Source organism: Thermobia domestica, chromosome 7 (genome assembly GCF_964235325.1).
Source record: "Thermobia domestica chromosome 7, izTheDome1.hap1.1, whole genome shotgun sequence".
Lineage (NCBI taxonomy): Eukaryota > Metazoa > Arthropoda > Insecta > Zygentoma > Lepismatidae > Thermobia > Thermobia domestica.
The window spans coordinates 174,636,071-174,649,190 of NC_137460.1; the positions used below are offsets into that span (position 1 = coordinate 174,636,071).

Genomic DNA, 13,120 nt, shown 5'->3' on the forward strand with positions numbered 1-13,120 from the left:
ATGAGAAAAGGTTGTAATAGGCACGACCACCAATCACTACTACCAAAACCCTTTGACCACTACGAGGCCACTTTTTTTTGAAACAGCAAAAGATAACGAACGATATTCTCAATATATATTAAATTAAATGAAACTGTGACATATTGGAGATGATGTGATCCTGAAAAAATTCTGATCTTGATTACGCAAATTGAGACTTTTTCTCAGGATTACAATATCCACAACATATCACGGTTTCAAACAATTTCACCGAAATCGCTTCCATAAGGACAGTGCGGGCTCTTTTTATGAAGTCTTTGTTAAAAATTCAATCTTTCCATTTCCGGCACGAAGTCAAGTAAGTAGAAAAACATATATTTTCTTACTTTCTACTTGATTAAGTAGTTTGTTTTATAATGTTGAAGTTACTTTGTGCTACAGAGTACTACAAAATTTGTAGTTCTAATAGCAATTTCATATTACAGTGTACTACAACACCGTAACTGGATTTTTAAAAATATAATTTTAATTTCCTCGTTTCGAAGTGATTTAAGAACTTCAAGATTCTTGAACAGTGTCCGTGTTGCTATTTCCATCATAGTAAAAGATATATATTGAAAATGAAATGAAATCTCTTAAGTTTTACGTCCCATGATTATGCCAGCTCTGATAAAAAAGACGGTGATGATGAGAAATGAGAGAAATGGTGGAATGAAGAAAGTGGAAGGAAACGGGTGAACCCCGTGAAAACAAAGGCATACGGTGTTTTTCCACCGCCAAGATGTATGTAAAATAGTAAAAAATTGTACTTACCATTGTAAGTAGTAACATTATTACTATTTTATATGTTTTTAACTGTGATTCAAGTTGTTGAAAATTTTTGAACCATATCAAAATCCAGCACAAAATTGGCACTTGTTTAATTTATCTTAAATATGTAAACCAAGATGCATCTCGTAAATGGAAATTTTACCGTCACGAAACTTTTTACAGCTCCACTTTATTATTATTATTATTATTATTATTATTATTATTATTATTATTATTATTATTATTATTATTATTATTATTATTATACCGTTATTATCGTCCAACCAAATCCAATTATTGGTACATTACAAACGTATATTCGTATTATCTTACCTATGTTGCATTCCCGCGTCTATTTTCAAGAAAGCATTCCAAAAGCTGTTTGCCCTCACCTGAAAAATACCCTACGCCACTGCGATACTGGTATGATGCATGAGATTTAAATATTCCTGCAAACGCAGTGATTAATTCATCATAAGGGAGAGAAATCTAGTAGAAATAAACTTCTCTTTGGCTTTGTTTGAGCGTCCTTAGAAATTCCTCACTGTTTAAAGCTGTAAGGTTTCTTCATTTCTTGGGTCTTCTAACTATTGCCAGAAAACTAAAAATTACTTTGGAAATCCGACAATCTCCAGTCAAGTAACCGCGTAACCACATACTAGTCGTTTTCCCTTTTTGTATACAGGGGTTGGAGAAAAAATCTAAAACGTTTCCAAAGTGTGAAAATCATATCTAGTATGGTGTGGGGCCTCTTTTTGCGTCCAAAACAGCTTGGGTCCGACGTGGAATGGACGTATCGTGGTGTGTGAAATTTTTTAGCATTGTTCCTCCAAAACATGCTCCAGTTCCTTAAGGGATGTTGGTGGAGGGTAATGAGATCGAACACGCCTTTCTAACTCAGACAACAATGGCTCAATGGTGTTCAGATCTGGTGATTGTGGGACCCAGGGGAGGTGTGATAGCTCTGGTCATGTTCCTCAAACCATGATTTCACCGTTTCTGCAGCGTGACAGAGTGCCAAGTCATCTTGGTAGATGTCATCACCATCAGGGAACAATATTTAAGCCATGGGTAGAACCTGGTCCTCCAAAATGGCCTCATACGCCTTAGCATTCATCATTCCATGCAGGGCTTTGATGGGACCTGCAGAAAACCACGATATCACTGCCCATACTGTAACAGAACCACCCCATGCTTTACAGTTGGGAGCAGACAGTCTGTATCATAGGCCTACGACGGTGTTCTTCATACGTAAACACGGCCGGTTGTTGGAAACAAGATGAAGGTCGATTCATCGGTCCACATTACGTGTTTCCACAACTCATTAGTCCACGCCTTGTGGTCCTTGCACCACTGGATACGCCTCTTCGCATTCACTGCTGTGACCAGGGGTTTGGCGATAGCGGCCCGGCCATGAATTTTCATTTTATGAAGTTCCCGTCGCACTGTTTTCGCTGAAACCGGATTCTGTAGGCCGAAATTGAGTTCAGACGTAATGTTCATTGCAGTGGCATTTTTAGCTGCTACAATCCGTTTTAATGCCCTCCTGTCCCTATTTGACAGGATTGTCTTTCGACTACTGTTGTGCTTTGGAGACGTCGTTTGCCGATGAATTGTGTATGCCCTTGTGACATTGGACACAGTGCCTTTCGACACCCAAACAACGTTCGCCACTGTTGCCACTGAAGCTCCAACCAGACGGGCACCAACGATCATACCTATTTGGAAGTCTGTCAGGTCGCTCATTTTATCGCACCACTTTCACACCACGACACTCACAGGTGAACTGGTTACTGCTGACGGAAGAGGAAGGTCCACATGACACATTGAAAACAGAAAACGAGCAGGAAACGTGTTGTACAGTGGAGGGCCAAACTTACGTATATATATGCAATAACTAGGGGAAGGAAAAAAAATGAAATGAAATTTTTGAGTTTTACGTCCCACGGTTATGCCGGTTAGGCTAAAGGAGACGGTGATAATGAGAGATGAGTGAAATGGTGGAATGAAGAAAGTGGGAGGAAACGGGAGAACCCCGAGAAAACCCACGAGCACGATGTTTGTCCACCACAAAGTTCACTTGGCGGGGAACTAGGGGAAGGAGATTTCGCAAGTTGCGGAATCGTGAAAGTTTTCCTACAAAGCCGAGAGTTCGTTTTCTACCAAACTACGTCAGATTGAGTAAGGAAATAGGTATTTTGAAGTCGCGAAAAAATGCGATAACTGACATTTTGAGCAAAATGTGCCGCAAAACGCGACAAATTGTGAATTTTTAAAAACGTCAATTTTAGTTGTTAAAATACAGAAATAAAAAGTAAACTTTTTCAAAGTGAAGAAAAATTTAAACTTTAAATAACTTGTGCGTTTCGGCAATATGGCGTCCAATAACGAATACTGACTGTGAAAGGATTTTTTAAAATACAACTTGGTAATCAATGATAGAAAGCTACAAGTGAAAGTAGAAAATGTTGAAACATGCAACATGCTGCACTTTTCATTAGAATAATAATTTGCAGACGAGATATACTAGAAGATACTGCACTAATGTATTGTATGTATGTGTTTATACATATATATATGTTTTCGTTGTATAACTAATATAATGTGTGGTGTTTTGTGATGGCAATCGTGATGATACTGTGCTAGTGTATTTTAAGTTTTTGGACTTGTAAAAGAAGAAAGAAGTAATTTGTTGTTAGTAACTACATAAAGAATAACTTCATTGGCCTAAGTAGCATTATTGATTTATTGCTTATTACTTATATTGGGCTTACATTAGAATCTGTATAATTTATATTAGAGTTTGTGAAATGATTTACTTAGCGACAAAATGAGAAATTTTATATCTCAAAATGCCACAAAATACGAAATTTTTAATTTCAAATGCGAAATATTTAATTTCAAATTGCGAAAAACTGGACCGTACTACAGTGTCTCTAGTTATTCATTCACGTCACCTTTACAACAGTGCTGATACATTGCCATAGCGTGGAACGCCTCTTACAGAAGTCTCAAACTGTATTGATCACTATTGATTTCAATGGAGGGTGTGCGTCTAGACCCATACGTCATATGACCCCTTTCCCGTATATTCTTCTTTCGCTAAGTCCAACACGGCAGCTTTTTAGATGTCTCCCATGATTCATATTACGCCTATTCAGTGGAGCAGACCCTTAGCAATAAGGTCTTCAATTATGCACTATTCATCACAACATGGAATTATCTGCACAACAAAACTTCGCGTTTAGATCCCTAGACAATTAAAAGAAACATTAAACATGTAAGCATATCGATATCATATCAGAAAAAATATACAAATGTGGAAAATTCCGCGCTCTGGTTCTGACAAGGGACCGTTCCGATTTGGTGAATTCAATTGCTGAAAATGATTGCTAACACTTGGTTCAGCATCAAAAGAAACAGAGAAAAAGAGGGTGTTTAGAGGGGGGCCGTATACAGGGCAGAAGGTAAATAAAAGTAAAGTGCGAAGATACAGTAGAATGTAGAAAATGTCTAGAAATACCATGTTAATTTTGAAACGAGTAGAAAAATTGAGGTCAAGTGTTGAATATGAGGAATGCATGGAGAGCTCCACTGAATAGGTGTAATATGAATCATGGGAGACATCTAAAAAGCTGCCGTGTTGGACTTAGCGAAAGAAGAATATACGGGAAAGGGGTCATGTGACGTATGGCTCTAGACGCACACCCTCCATTGAAATCAATAGTGATCAATACAGTTTGAGACTTCTGTAAGAGGCGTTCCACGCTATGGCAATGTATCAACACTGTTGTAAAGGTGACGTGAATGAATAACTAGAGACACTGTAGTACGGTCCATTAGCACGATTGGTAGAAAGGGGCAGAATCGAATCCTGGAACACCAAGAAGAATGATTGCAACATGTAACGGAATGAAAAGTAGTTCCACTGGATGAATGCTGGCGTGGTACCTTACACAAACACACATGTCCCATTCAGGGTTCTGATATATCAACGACCACCTCCAACAAAACGTGCCGGTTGTGACACCGGTGATTCTTCTCACAACCAGTTGCATACAATTGGCAGTTAAAACACTGTTCACATTAGCCTGTTGAGTAGAGTTCTACATATGTTCCTCATATCCAATATTTGACCTCAATCTCTCTACTCGTTTCAAAATTAACATGGCATTCCTAAACATTTTTTATGTTTTATTTTGCACTTTGCAATCATTTATCTCCCACCTTATATAAGGTCTGCCACTAAACATGTTCTTTTCCTTTGTTTCTTTTGGTGCTGAATCCAGTGCTAGCAATCATTTCCCGCGATTAAATTCACCAAATCAGAATTGCCTCTTGTAAGATTAAAATAAAGAACATTGGTTTTCTCTTGCTCGATTGAGGCAATTTGGAGAATTCTTTAACGTAGGAGAGTATTTTTTTCACTGCCAGCAAACAAAGCAGAAAGAGTTATCAATATTACGTTTCAGAAGAACGAGAGGAACTGATTCACTACTGGGAGCTTTAATGAAGTTTTGCTAATCTGGTTCGATTTTAGGAAGCATATTGTAATGATTTCTGTAGTAACTTGGTAAACGTGATTTTTTGAATGTATTAATTTGAGTACACAGGATTTCAAACATTATATTCAGTACCCAGGATAAAGAAATCACTTTGTGTAGTTAATGAGCTAATGACATATTTTAGCATAAATCCTTTTGTCACCAGTTGTAATATAATTATATATTAAATCTAACTTTGAAGTCTGGTCGTTATGCACATACAACAACAGCAGACGAGACAATCTTTCCTGCGTCATGGACGTCCTCAAATACGTCTTTAGATGACACAAAGAGTTGAATGGCCTTTCGCAAGTACTGGTACACTTACTGAAGAAGCTGGCACAGTGAGAATTAGAGTCCCTAGACGAACAACTTGGAAGAGAAGGTTGCGAACAGTTGGGGTTTCAGCACTAATAGTTTTTAATATGCTGCTGGTAGTCAGCGACTCGGTCGTCATCAAAGTAGGTGGAAACAGCGTGAGTTGAGCGCATAATCTATGCAGGTTAAAATTCGAAGCATGAACTCCCAATTCCTGCCTCAAATAATCTCTTGACATCCCACCACATAAGGCATATACCGAATTAAATCTGTCATTTTTAAATTGATGTAGTACCTTTAAGACGCATTGTACAAGTTTATGTTTTACATTTATTGATAGCACATATTATCTTACAAATTGATATACTTTTCATTGTTTTATGTTGCAGGGTACAGATACAGCAATGAATGAATGAGATCGCCGTCAACGAGTCGTCGGCAAATGGGTCCAAAATTCTTGTCGTCCGTGAAGTTTGAGTGCAAAGGGCCTGAAAAAGCCGCGCAGAACTGTCCAAACCAGACTGACACAGTACATCACGACTCAATCGATCGAACGACAACCACACGGTCAAAATCCTTGGGGCCCAGGTGAATCTCAACTTCACAAAATGATCGTGAGTACCATAAAGAAGATCCCTGGTGCTTCGGTCAGAGATGTTTCCAGGAAGTGCAACATAAGCGTCAGCATGGTGCAGAGATCGAAGCAACGCGAATGTATGAGGACATACAAAAAACAGAAGGTGCCAAGAGTTTCAGAAAATCAGCGCACCGTCATTACATCGCGTGCTCGCAGACTCTATGACTACCTCAGACGCGAAAATCGCCACATCATTATGGACGACAAAACCTATGACAAGGCCGACTTTTCAGCGCTTCCTGACCAACAATTCTATACTGTCTCACCTGGGCAGCATCTTCCACAATCCGGAACAACGATCGCAGTGGGGAAATTCGACGATAAATAATTTGTGTGGCAGGCGATCTGCGAGTGTGGAGAAAGGAGTTCGGTATTTGTCACGAACGGTACGGTGAAAGCACAGTTCTATGTGCAAGAGTGCTTACAGAAGCGACTGCTGCCACTAATTCGAAAGCACGATGTCCCCACTATTTTCTGGGCTGATCTCGCTCCAGCCCACTACCCCAAAGCGACGATAGAGTACATGAAGAACAACGGGACAAAAAAGACATGAAAACACCTAACGTCCCGCAGTGCCGGCCTATCGAGTGTTACTGGGCGCAGGTGAAAGGCATTTTGAGGAAGGCAGGTGAGGCTACGAAAACCATTCAGGAGTTTCAGCGAAAATGGTTTGCTGCTGCCGGGACGATCAAGAAAGTGTCTGATGAAATCCTCATGAAGGGAATCCGCAAGAAGCTGCGCCATAAATACAATCCATGAACTTTTTGCATTGTTTCTTTGAGCACACTTTTTGTCAATGTACTTGCTCTCAATAAATGTAAAACAGAAACTTGTACAATGTGTAATAAAGGTACTACATCAATTAAAAAGTGGCAGATTTTATTCGGTACATGCCAGTTCCTTCGTAAAATACCTCCAGTTTCATGACTTATTTGAGGCCTGGCTGACTGAAACGACGCTTCAATACCCATGATTTTCGAAGTACACAATCGCTTAAAATTTATGTTTCTCAAACTCAGCAGAGGGCAATTGCGTCCCTTGCCCTCCCAAAATGACGCTCTTGAATAGAAATTCTTTAAATTTCCTCCAAAAATCGTAAATAAGTAAGATCAGAGCTTCAGAGTAGGTGTAGGAACAAGACTACTATCTTCTTTCGATAATTTCAATGCAGATAGACAGAAGCTTTTAGGAAATATTCAAAATTACTGTGAAGTATTCAGCATTGATGTCCTTTTCAACAACGAGTTTATACGACAGGTCTTAAAAGCTTTATCTGGAATACGAACCAAGGCATGTGTGTGAAAAAGCTTACTTTATACGGAAACGGAGTCTCCAACTGGACGCCATCTGCACCAAAGGTAAGTGTGTTACTATTGCACCACTAAACCGACTAAAGATCTGTAGTCTTTTTAGCATATTTTAACGAATGGTTCGGTAATGGTTCCCTAATTTATGAAAGGCAACTATCTTTTACTACGCACCTTTGCAAACTACTAAATATGGTAGTAGGGTTCAATAAAATTTAGGGTGCCTTCACACATACCACCCCCTAGCTACGGATAAAAGTTCGTATTAAAACAGAATTGCGATATACGTATTTGGGAACTGTAACTGGGACACTCGTTAAAATACAAAGGAACTGAACGAGGGACCCTTCATGCTAGACGGTAGGACTCTACCACCGTGTCCCCGGTTTTTGATTGGATGATTTGTTGTAGTTTAAAGTCTTTTTCTAGCACGAAGGCTATAACAGACGGAATCTATTCCTCAACGTTTGTTCTGCCACTTTTATCCAAGGCAAGTACTCCGACGAAGAGTTGAATCCGACTTCCGACATTACGCGTACAGAAAACTCATCCATCGGCTACTTGGCCACGAAGGAACTACTATAACAAGAATGAAAGGTGAACTCAAGTTAACCCCCCGCTAAACTTTCTCAGCATCCTATGTATTAGTGTCCTGAGTGCGAACCTGACACACACCCTATAAATTTATTGTGTGACTCACGTTTTACATCAGACTTTTTTTTATCAGAGTAAGAATCCATGCTACAATTAATGGACGATATCAAAACAGAAAAAGCGTACGTAAAAACAAAGAGATTATCGAAAGACGGTGGATCATGGAAGTTTGTCGTTGCAGCAAGTGATCTGCCAACAATGGCAGAAAACCTATAATGATGATGAAGATTAAGAATGTGTGGTCTTTAATCTTACTTTCACAATTCAGATGGTTGACTCCTTCGATGACTGTTAACGACTGTTTATAAATACTGTATGTACTTGATTGTAATCCGACTTATTTTAAAACTTTTTTCTTGGTTCAAACAATGTCCTTCGTTTTAGAATCGGTGTAGTAGCTGTTAGTCTGAGTCAAGAAAGAAAGACAAATTTAACATTGCCCTTGCCTGGCTTTAGCAGCTATTTTAAGCATTTATAGCAAGAGAAATGAATTTCTTTAGATAAAAAGCACATTTCTTTAATAGAATTTACTAACGTTTGGTGCTTCTACTTTGTATGCTTCATGAATAAATTTCGATTCTTCTCCAATTTCGTGTTTGATTTTCGGGTATTGGCTTATAATCGGGTTTATTCGTTTATTCTGGTTGGCGGCGTTACTGTTTTGATTGCTTGCTAGCGTTGTGTTCATTTTACGAATTTTTCACGCAGATTAACATTATTTCCCTTGTACATTTTCAGGAACTAGCCTGTTTCGACCCACAGGAAGTTAGATAGATTATACAAGTAAGGAACACATGCAGCGCTGACAATATTCAGTGCATTCTAGCCTTCATAGTGCTCATTTTCGGTCACTACCTAAGACGATCACTAATTAGAAGTACAAAGTTGGCGGCTTTTGAAATCACTGGAGCTATCTGATAATGTTGTAAAACAAGTTGAAAAAACTTTTGAAAATAAAAGGACATTAATGATAACTAGAAACCCAGGAATGAAATTCTTGCAAAATGTAAATGAGACATTAAGTTTATCAAGAACACTCTGTTGATGAAATAGCACCACCAAAGTTCTGTCCAACACCGAGAGATCGTTTTTCAGTTATGAAAACATCGTTTCAGACAAGCGAAAAATTTTTCTCCCAGATAGTATTGAATAATAGTATTGACTGTAATTTATTTGGAACTAGAAACGATCGAATGTGCGAAATTAAATATATTGTGTACAGCATATTTGAAGCGATTAAATAAATGTGCATTTTGTTATTTATTTGGTTAGTTTATATGTTTCACAGAAAAGATAACTATAACAATACTAAATCATTACCGACTTCAGAGAGAAGACAATTCCTCAGTCAGAGGATTTATGAAGTACAATTTATAACATTATTCTTCGCATAATTTCGATACCTTGACAAATAGTCAGAATCTTGTGACCTATCGCAACATAGAATTATTGATACGTTAGAAGAACATGTTTTGAAAAGCTATTAGGCAAGTTTTAAAAATGAATATGGAAAAGTTGAAAGTGTTGTTCAACAACTTTGCGAGGAAGCCAAGGATTGAAGTTGAACATACATAACTAGAACAAGTACATACATAAGTCCTCCTGGGACAGAAGATATTCATCGATGGCAACATTTAGAGAGAATCATAGAATAAAATAAATACATGTACATATTTATATTGTTTTAACTTTTATCTTAAATTTCGTAATCTCTTTCTAACATAGTATTAAGATAGTGTGTAGTGCATTGGAAGATAAGTTTCATATTAGAAAGTAAAATGCCAATTTTTTTAGTGTAAAATGTTCAACGAATGTATTCTGCCAGTTTTGACATATGCAATTAAGATGGGAGCACTAACAAAATCAGTCACTCACAGCTGCAGACTACCCAACAAATCATGGACAGATGCTGGAACGTAGGAGTCACCCCAGAGGTAAATTGAAATGAAATATTTCAGTTTTACGTCCCATAGTTATGCCAGCTAGGTTAAAGGGGATCACCCCAGAGGTAGCAAAAGAATTACATGTATCAGAAGATGACACGTGTATGGGACCTTACCATAAAAATAAAGGTATTTAAGTGGCTTTAAGCTGTGCATACCGCAAGAAGAAATTATGATTCACAGATAAAATTACATCTTGGCTGGTTACCAAAAGCCGATCTAGGAAACGTTCTCGCACAAAATGAGAAACGAAATGATTAACTATTGCGAAGAATAGCTCAAAATATTTGTTTCTAGAGAAGTTCGGCAGTAGATTGATAGTAGTTGTCAATGAGTTCTCAATATATGTAAGTGTGTGTGATTTTTGATTAACATATTTTTGTAGCATTTTCGACAGAGAAGGAAAAGAGTTCACTAAAATCATGAAATTAAATCGAATTGAAATTTATATACCTAGAATAGCGCTTCTTATTATGTTTCTAAACTTTTACATCGGTGCAAAATACCAAATATGAAACAAGTTCTATATATTTTAAATTAATATGATGAAAGGAAAGCCTAAAAGTAGTACAAGACTTATGTAGTAATGCCATCTTCAGATGAAAATAAGAGTGAAAGAAACCGCGGAAACGAATTGGTTCAAATCTAAATATTAAACGGAGCCTGCACTTCGTAAGACGGAAGAAAATCCTGAAAAATATCATGATGAACGGTCGCGGGATATGAGCATGTGTCATCCTCATTCCGAATCGATCATAGTTTCTATTTATGCATCCTTTCATATCTGACTATAACTTATTCCTCCTGTTTTCTGTAAGACAGAGAACATATATTTATTTGCATTAGTACAATTAGTTGAATAAATCCCTCCAATTGAAAGAAAAGTAAAATATACACAGCTATATTGTATCAAACAATTATCAACGCGCGTCTAGTTATGATAATTCTGATGGGTATTTGTATATAAATACTACGTTACCTTTAATCGTTTCCACTTGTTAGATGCACACGCTCTCTCTTCTTCGTACATCAAATGGGAACAAAGTTAAGGAAAGGAAGCTCCCGGTACAAGTGTTAGACGCAAAATCACTCTTTGATCCGCGTTGCAGCTGGACGAATCTTTGTAGCGCCTGCTCACTAATGAATTCTGGAGTAAACTGTTCTTGCTTCCAATGCGCAACAAAGTAACATCCATGGAATTGATATGTGTCGCGTGGGATTATCACAGATATAATTTAATAATTTCTCATCCGGCTGTCACGTTATGCCCATTTTGTGACAGAAGTAATTCAGAATTTTATATAAAAGCTACAAGTTATTGTAGTATATTCACATTCTATCAAACTAAACGGAAAGACGAGAAAGCATAGAGTGCCGTCATCCTGAATTTTTTAAACTTATGTTTACACAATAAATATTTTTATATTATTATGATTCAATTTAAATTCTTGTTATGAAATTTAGAGATCTATTGAACGCGTAATGTCAGGTGGATACCAAATGGATACCAAATGAATAATGTGTCTTGTTGTACTAAGCTTTCTTACAAACATTCCTTAAATTTATGTCATAATACAGTTATTACTGAAATATATTTATGAATGAACAAAATTGTCTGCTGGCATTTTTATAAAAATAACTTTAAAACTGAGGTAGAAATCTAATCTACCGTTTAGATCCTTTTTTAATTATGAACAATTTATGTCATACTGGCAACATTTCGATTAACATTTTCTGAATAAAGAATTAAAAACTTTTATACTGGAAGTTGTGCCCATCAGGAAGTTTTGAATGGCTGAATTTCGATTAATTGCAGTTAGAAGTTTATGTAACAGACTTGTTACCTTGAACGTGAACGATTTCTCCCATAAAGTTATTTTCTGTGTAAAGAATCGAAAATTTGAATATTATAGAAATTGTTTCCTTTCCCCATTAAATGCTGCACTGTCGGAACATGCATTCTCGTATTTTTAATGAACATTTAAATATCCTTTTTCACTCTCTACCTTGAGTAAATTCTCACATTTGGCAGTTTCACATAAAAACTCGAAATTACTAAGACAGAAGTTGCCCCTTTTCCCTACATAAAAGTAGAAATTTCGAGAAATGCCGAAGCACAAGTTCAGCTATTTTTAATGCGAAGCTGATATGCCAAAAGAGCAGCGAGGCTATATGAAACGTGGAACTACTGATTAACGTGGAATCCGAACCACATGAGCTCCCGCCGGAAATTGAACCCGGGTCTCCCAAGCCAAAGGCACGTACGTTAACCGCTTGGCCACGGAGGAACTCAAGAAGAAGAAAATTGTCTTCCTTTCTTTTTACTTTTTAGGCTCTGGCAACTCTGGTCATTGACGTACGCAAGCAAGAAAAATTCTCACCTGTAGACCAGACATTGCGTCCACGGACATAAAACATGAGGGGCATAGATCGAATTTATAAAAAGAACAAAAATTCCATTGTCTACTCGAGCCTACCCTCTGCAATACGTGCACTTGCTCACAGTGCTGAGATACCTGTGCCAAGCCCGCCCATCACATTGGAAGATATAATGTTGGATTCAGGCGAGGAACATACTGAGGAAATGTAGGTGGTTTCCGATGATCCTGACAACAACATGGATGCACAACCTGAACCTTTCTCGCAAGAGGAGTTGGATGACCTAGTTAGGGACCTTGCATTGCCTAAGGACTCTGCTGAATTATTAGGATTTCCATTGAAATAAAAACCTACTTGCACCAGGTACAATGTTTTCTTGCTACCGGTCTCGTGAAAAAGTGTTTGCTCCATATTTCATTGAAGAGCAAACTCTTGTATATTGTAATGACATTTGTAGTTTGATGGGACAATGTAAAATAAAATACAATACAGGTGATTGGAGGTTGTTCATGGATTCATCTAAAAGAAAAACGGTCTAAAGGCTATCCT

General features: G+C 37.6%; 1 protein-coding gene across 1 annotated transcript in view; it reads right to left on the reverse strand.

Annotated features, from left to right (window-relative positions):
• Nucleotides 1-11,295, reverse strand: part of LOC145690573 (uncharacterized) — a 559,182-nt gene extending 547,887 nt beyond the window's left edge. Inside the window, exon 1 of the mRNA XM_081765597.1 lies at nt 11,172-11,295. The gene's annotated coding sequence lies outside the window, so the exon portion shown is untranslated. The remainder of the gene's footprint in view (nt 1-11,171) is intronic.
• Between the last annotated feature and the right edge of the window lie 1,825 nt (nt 11,296-13,120).